This window comes from Capsicum annuum, chromosome 11 (genome assembly GCF_002878395.1).
Source record: "Capsicum annuum cultivar UCD-10X-F1 chromosome 11, UCD10Xv1.1, whole genome shotgun sequence".
Classification (NCBI taxonomy): domain Eukaryota; kingdom Viridiplantae; phylum Streptophyta; class Magnoliopsida; order Solanales; family Solanaceae; genus Capsicum; species Capsicum annuum.
The window spans coordinates 95852602-95859999 of NC_061121.1; positions in this window are offsets into that span (position 1 = coordinate 95852602).

Here is a 7398-nt window from a genome sequence, read left to right on the forward strand (position 1 = left end):
GAGGCCCAATGAGAGGTAGCACTATTTGGGCTATGGGCTTATTTGCCGACACGGCTCGATGAGTTTAAGAGACAGGATACATCCCAATTCATAAAGACATATGTGGCAGATCTAGCCTAGATGAGGAAGGAGTTTGATATATTACGAGTAGAGGTACTCTCTTTCATAGAGAGCTGTGTAGCGGCCACTCCCACAGTTATTCCCCAGGTGGTCCAGATATTACCTTCGTACATACCGAGAAGGTTTGATTTATTTACCGAGGATGATGATGAGGTCCTAGAAGTTTGGGCCAAGATAGGTCACATAGACTTCTTGTAGGATCCTGATTTGCCATACAACCAGGCCGTTAAAAAGTCCATACATAATTTATTGGAGGAATAAATCTATATAAGTGGGTGCATCATTGAGTAGTGCACCGCCATCACCACTGCCTCCTCCAGCTGATACGCCCCCATTTGGGGATGCTCATGATTAGGACACCTAGTGTAGCCCAGGTATATTTTCACTTCCCTTTATTTTGTTTTAGTTCATTGGGGACAGTGCGTAGTTTTTAGTTGGTGATGGGAATACTATGCCACCGTGGGTTTTTATTACCATACTTCTTTTCTTGTTGGTCGCGGTATGGTTTTGAAACTGACATGTCTAGGATAATTTTATGTCATATTGTGTTTTACTTTATATTGTGTTGTTTTTATGTAATTAGGAGATTTGTAAGTATTTAGGGTAGTAGTCATATTTTGATTGATTTTTGATACCCTTCTAAAAAATTATATTTTAGAATTGTGTGAATATATACATGTTTAAACATTGTGGATCATGTTATGGCATTAGGATTGGGGACATGATAATCACTTGCTAACAATTGCATGAACTGGATAGGTAGCAGTTGATAATATTGACTTCATGCTATGTGTGTGTAAGATACTACCTAGTTCCCTTTGTGTGTTAAAATTTGAACTTTCCTGGTAAGTCTTGCTATGGTTAAAGTATAGTTGGTTTGGAAAGGATCATAAACCATTTTTTATTTTAGTCCACTTTTAGCCTAAATGACCTTCTATGTGTAAATGATATCCCCTAATCCCCGTTTTGAGCCTTACAAGCCTATTTTTCTTGTTTCAATAGTCACCTACCTATTTATGTTACAATGAACCTGTTCTGGCCTTGGTCCTCCTTGGACAATATGCACCTTAACTCAAGTAAAATGCCTAAGTTAAGAGTGGCTATCATAGGGGTGCATAGTGTAAAATGGGTATGAAAAAGGGTAAAATAAGAGGAAAACTTAGTAGGGCTAGGTGTGGTAGAAAAAGAAAAAAGAAAAGAAAAATTATGAAAAAGAAAAAAAGAAGGAATAAAAGACCATACCCAACCTGAATGAGCAATAAAGGAAAAGGGAGAAATAAGGATGGAATAAAAGAATTTGGCTAGTAAGTGAGACCCTAAGGTTAGTGTAGTGCTAAGGAGGATTAGTCACTTGATATTTCCATATGTACCATACCATCCCCCAAGCATACATTACAAGCCAAAACAAGTCTTATAGTGATCATAACTTGAGTATCTGAATGCTAAGGTATAGAAAATAAAGGGAAGCCTACGGTATTTGACATGCATTGATTAGAGCTTCCCTTCTAACTATAGTGTCTCTTGACCGTCCCTGCATTGACATGCATTATTTTATATAAGTGAGTGGAATATCCTTTTTGTGAGCTCACTTGAGTCATATTACTAGCTATTTGCTTGTTCGGAGTAGTGTAACTTATATATATGAGTGGTTATCTGTTGCTAATGTAATTACCATACCTTGATTCCATTGTGTCACATGGTTGTGAGTCATTTTCACACACAATTGGTTTTGAAAAATAATATTGGTGGGAGTGTTATGTTCTGAGCTTTAAGTGTTGACTGGCTACTTTGAATAGTTTAGATTCTCCTAGTTAAGCATCATTTTTATTTTTGTTGTGTTTTGTTGCCTGAGGACTTGCAAAGGTTCTAAGTTGAGGTTGTTGATGTGCTATAGAAATATAGCACTTTCAATGATTAAAAAAAGAAAAATATTCAAGTTTTTGAGGTTACTCTTTTAGATATAACATGTTTTGGGTATGTTTTATAGGAAATCATGTTTTGGATGTTAAGTTCATGAAAAAGGTGTTTTTGGCTACTTTATAGAGTAATTATAGATGTTTGGGATACTTTTCGGCTTGTTTGTGATCAAAGCATGTTTGAGAATTAAAGAGGCTAAAAAGATGTCTCCCGACAATTACTAAGTCAATATATGGCCCGCATGTAGGACCTACAGACCGCAAGTAGGCAAAGAAAGAGCCAAAAGTCCAAAATCCTGAGAGCTGACTTGCAAGACTTTTTCTATCTGGTACCTGCACTGACCTTGCTGACCGCAGGTACAACCTGCACCCAAGGTCATGGCGCAAGTACAGACCACATGTGGTCACCTTCCCTATTTTCTCTTATTTCATTCAGGCTTTGGTTTTAGGGTTTCCTCATGTACTTTAAATACCCTTTATGTGATTTTTAGTAGGAGTTACACAATTTTAATACTCAAAAACATATTTTGATTCCAATATTCGATTTGATCTTAGGATTCTCTTGTATTGACTTTAGTTTATTAATTTAGTTATGATTGTGGGTTTTATTACTTCTTATCATTGTGATTTCATCTATGCTTTCAATTATGAATGTTATTGATTTCTTCACAAGAATAAGCAGCTAAAACCCATAGCTAGGGTTATGGAAACAATATCAGATTGACAAAGTAGGGGAAGTGATGTTATTGTTCTAAACCGATAAATTTCTACGCATTGCTTTATCTTCAATAGTTTTCTTAATGGGTGCACATGTTAGAATCCCACCTAGATTTTGATGCTTACTCCAAAAGAGGAGCAGTAACTAAGAAAGATAAAAAAAATGGTAATTTGGATTTTAATTATAGATCCATGCTTCCAGGTTTTATCTAAGTAAGATGGTTAGATTTTATCTAATAACTAGAGACTCAAAAGGTGATAGTTAACTGGGATCAACATAAGGGTTAGTAAGGTGACATCCTGAGAGTCAAAAGATCAAGAGTGAAATGCTTCTGCTTGTCCAAAAGACTGCAGAAGGTACATAACTTATTGATTATGCATGCAAAGTATTTGTTTGGTTGAATAAAACACGATAAGCCTACGAAGTTGAGAAGCCATAGGAAACACAATCCTAGTGTTCACCTATGACTGATTACAACCAAAGTTGATATAGTTACTTGTTTGAGATTAATACATAAAATCTCACTTTTACTTTTCTAGTTCTGCACATTAACTACAACTGCTGAGATCTATAATTCCATGTGTTCCCTTGAGGTTCGACCTCAACTTTCATTGGGTTAGTATATTTTGATAGTGACCATATCATCTTATAAGATAAGGTGTACTTTGGACATCATTAATTATAATTATAAGATTTTGGTCATGTTGTTTGGGTTGGGTAATGCTCTACCAACGTTCATGGAGTTTATGAATTGAGTATTTCATACATATCTCAGTTCCTTCATGATTGTATCCATAGATGAAATCTTGGTTTATTACAAGTATGAGGTTGATCATATAAGACCCTTGAGGATTGTTTGCGGGGATTGAGCTATCACTTCTTACCAAACTTATTCACCTCCTTCATGGTTAAATTTTCAAGGAAATAAAATACCCAACATCAAATTCAAGCTACTTCTTCCTTACATCTGCATAGGACTTCTCAATGGTTACAATATGAGACATTATATGCTAGTTCTTGAACTGTGATTTTTGGTTCGATTCTATTTCCTTATTTGGTCATGTAGTGACTAAGAATGGAATTATGGTCGATTTGTCCTATATAAGGTGATTCGTGATTGGACTAGACCTACTTCTCCTATTGATATTCAAATTTTCATTGGTTCAGAATGTTATAATCAATATTTTATGAAGGTTTTCTCTTCTTGCATAACTCCTTTGACCAAGTTGACCCAGAAAAAGATTATTTTTAAGTGGTCTCATGGAGTTTGAGGAGATATTTCAAAAGCTCAAAAATTGCTGACTTTGCCCCCTATCTTGACCTTTCCAAAGGAGGGTGAAACACCATAAGTTTTGGCCCTTGGAAATTTCCTGAGCTTTGAGCTCACTGTCTTTCTAATGACTCATCATATGAGTTGTATGGTGTAGGTATGGGTCATGTGACCATAGTCATAAGGAGTTCGGTGGGTAGTGTTTGGGTTTTTGTAGTGGTTATGATGGGTGGTATGGGTCATTAGGTATGGTGATAGGTCATTAGGATGATCCTTTATCAAATCATAAACTTAGTAACTTAACCTTACACTGAGTACGAGTGGCTCACAAAGAGCTGTGAGGAAAGAGTACTAGTGGTATAGTTGAATAGTATGTTTTCCATTGTCCAATCCCTTCAAATTCTAGTATGTTTTCCATTGTCCAATCCCTTCAAATTCTATCTTGGGTACAACTGGGCCACATGAATTGTATGGTTTGGTAACAAGTGGGATCAGAGAGTCATGTCGTGGATGGTGTGTAGGTGTCCAACTCACTGTATTGGTGATAACTTAATGTTTTGAGTTATACGTTGAGGTCACGAGCCACAGGATCGACTCGAAACCACCTGGAGTACTATAGCATGATGAATTTTGGGCATTGTGAAGTGAAGACGAGCATATGGTGCATGATATGAGGTTTTGTGGTTTGGCCTTGAGGTAGGATTCTACCTACTCTCCTTCCAATATGTTGTTTTTTAAGTATGGTATGTGAATGTGATTGTCAGGCTTTATTATGAATAAATAACCTAGTATTGATTATTGATGTTTGGGGAATTGGATGAGGGTTTTGGACCCGTAAGGTAGTATGTTTATGACCCTTTTTAGAATCCTATTGCCTTTTCCCTAGATTGAATTAGTTTGTAGTATGGAAATGTTATGATGCTAGGTTTGTGATGTGGTCCAAGTGTTGAAATCATGATTAGTGTGATTGACCTTAATTTGTCTAGTCTAGTGATCTTGAAACAACATCTTGGGGTAGAATTGACATAATTGCCCATGTTTCTAGACAAATTTCCCATTTTAGGATTGGTTATGGCTTACTTGATATCTACAAGATGAACTAGATACCTTAGCCTAGTTTTGGACTTAGTTTGTCTAAATTTGGAGATTGAGGATTAGAAGTAGGATCATCCGGCCCACTTAGGCCAATACGTGTGTTAGCTCTTGCGGGCTTACTTGTGGATAGTAGGCCTAGTTGAGACAAATGAGCCTTGTTTATGAGATTTACTTGGTGAATTGATAAATTGTCATTATTTTTGTCGGATTATGAATAATGGACTATAGAAATGTTAATTTCCCTTAGATATGATATTGAGCCTTCAGAGATGTTTTTTTCTCTTAATTATATTATTAGGCCCATAGATATGCATTTTCCTCTTAATTATGACATTTGCCTCATAGAGATGCATTTTTTTCTTAATTACGATATTTGGCCCATGATATGCATTTTCCTCTTTGTTATGATATTTAGCCCATAGATATGCATTTTCCTCTTAGTTATGGTATTTGTCCCATAGAGATGCATTTTCCTCTTAGCTATGATATTTAGCCCATAGAGATACATTTTTCTCTTAGTTATGATATTTGTCCCATAGAGATACATTTTTCTTTTAGTTATGATATTTGGTCTATAGAGATAATTTACGTCTTATTTATGATTATTGGGCTTATAGAGATGATCTTCCTCTTGGTCATGATGTATGATCTATAGATATGAGATATCTAATAGAGGTGATTTTCTTATTGATATTGTTCCTCCTAGATGTGAGATGCCTCCTATATGTGAGATGATTATATATATGCTACGGCTTATAAGTGTCATTGTTGATATGAGTTTCGAATATATATATAGGACTAAGGCCATGATTATAATATTGTGATTATCTCGAATATATTATTGAGCTGGGGGTTGCGTTATGATATTGGTTGGATATCCGGGAAGTATTTATCCTTGGAAAGGATATGGTTGAATATGGACACATATAAGTTTATGTTTGACTAGGATTTCATTGACTGAATACTGGTGATGGCATGTATATATTTGGTATACTCATGATTATTCTATCGATAGTGATGTGATCCTAGTTGAAATACGACCTTATCATTACTTTTGTTAATAAGAATGGATTTGTTTACTATCATAACTGTCTAACTAAATGGAATATGTATATGTATAAAAGAGGGTTAAAATATTATTTTAAATAGTTGACCAAGACAGATTTCGGTCCATAACTTAACACTATTATTTACTTTGATTGGGAGATTTTCTGACCCTTTTTATACATTTACAATAATTTAGTATCGAAGAACATTCCAGGAAACAGACTTACGAATTCATACTATTTTAGCCATGGCTTGAGTCTGCATATCTATTATATATCTATATATATGTATTGATGAATATGATGATATATATACCCGGTTCAAGTCGGGAGGATACTTTTATGATGACATATCTATGGGGTTCGAGTTCAGAGGATATTGTTGTGATGATATATATACTCTTTTCAAGTCTGGAGGATACTATTGGGATGATATATATATTTGCTTCAAGTTTGAAGTATATTGTGATGATATATTGATACCCTTCAAGGATGGAAATTGATTAAGATAACGATGATAGTTATGATGATGAGATTGTGACGTTGATTGTGTACCTTGCATTCATTCTTACATGCTCATCTTTTATCACAAGTATGTGCCTATGTCTATCAGTTGGTATGGGACAATTTCATAGATATGGTTGATGAATATGCTTTGTGTTATTATATGTTAATTGAACCTTCCAAGCTTAGATAGGTGAGGGTATGCATAGGATCATCTAGGTATTTAGTTATCCAGAATAAATTGTTACTCGTGTTGTTATTGATATTGTTGTTATGATTATTATGATCATTATTATGGCTAGCTTATGATAGATCGGTCATTGATTAGGTATCTAGATTTGAGGTATGTTCCTATCCTTTTTTTATCTTACAATTACTTTAGTATGCATGATTAATTCATGTCTAGTCATATTTGTTAGAAACCCTGATTAAAGAGTATTAAATCCTGATCAGATTATATGAGGTCTTAAGATAAGGGCATAATGATTTAGGTTATGCTTTGAGTTAACCTCATAACTATACGTATATATATATCTATCTATACTTAACAATAGTACTACCCTATATCCGTCATTTATTTGTTCATATTCTATATTTATTCCTTCGCATTGTATATTGTTATCTACCTTTCTTTCACCCTTTATTCACATATTAGCCTTGGATATACCGTATAGTATTGAGATTTTTGAATTTGGACATGAATAGGATAGTTCATCCTTGATACTTTCT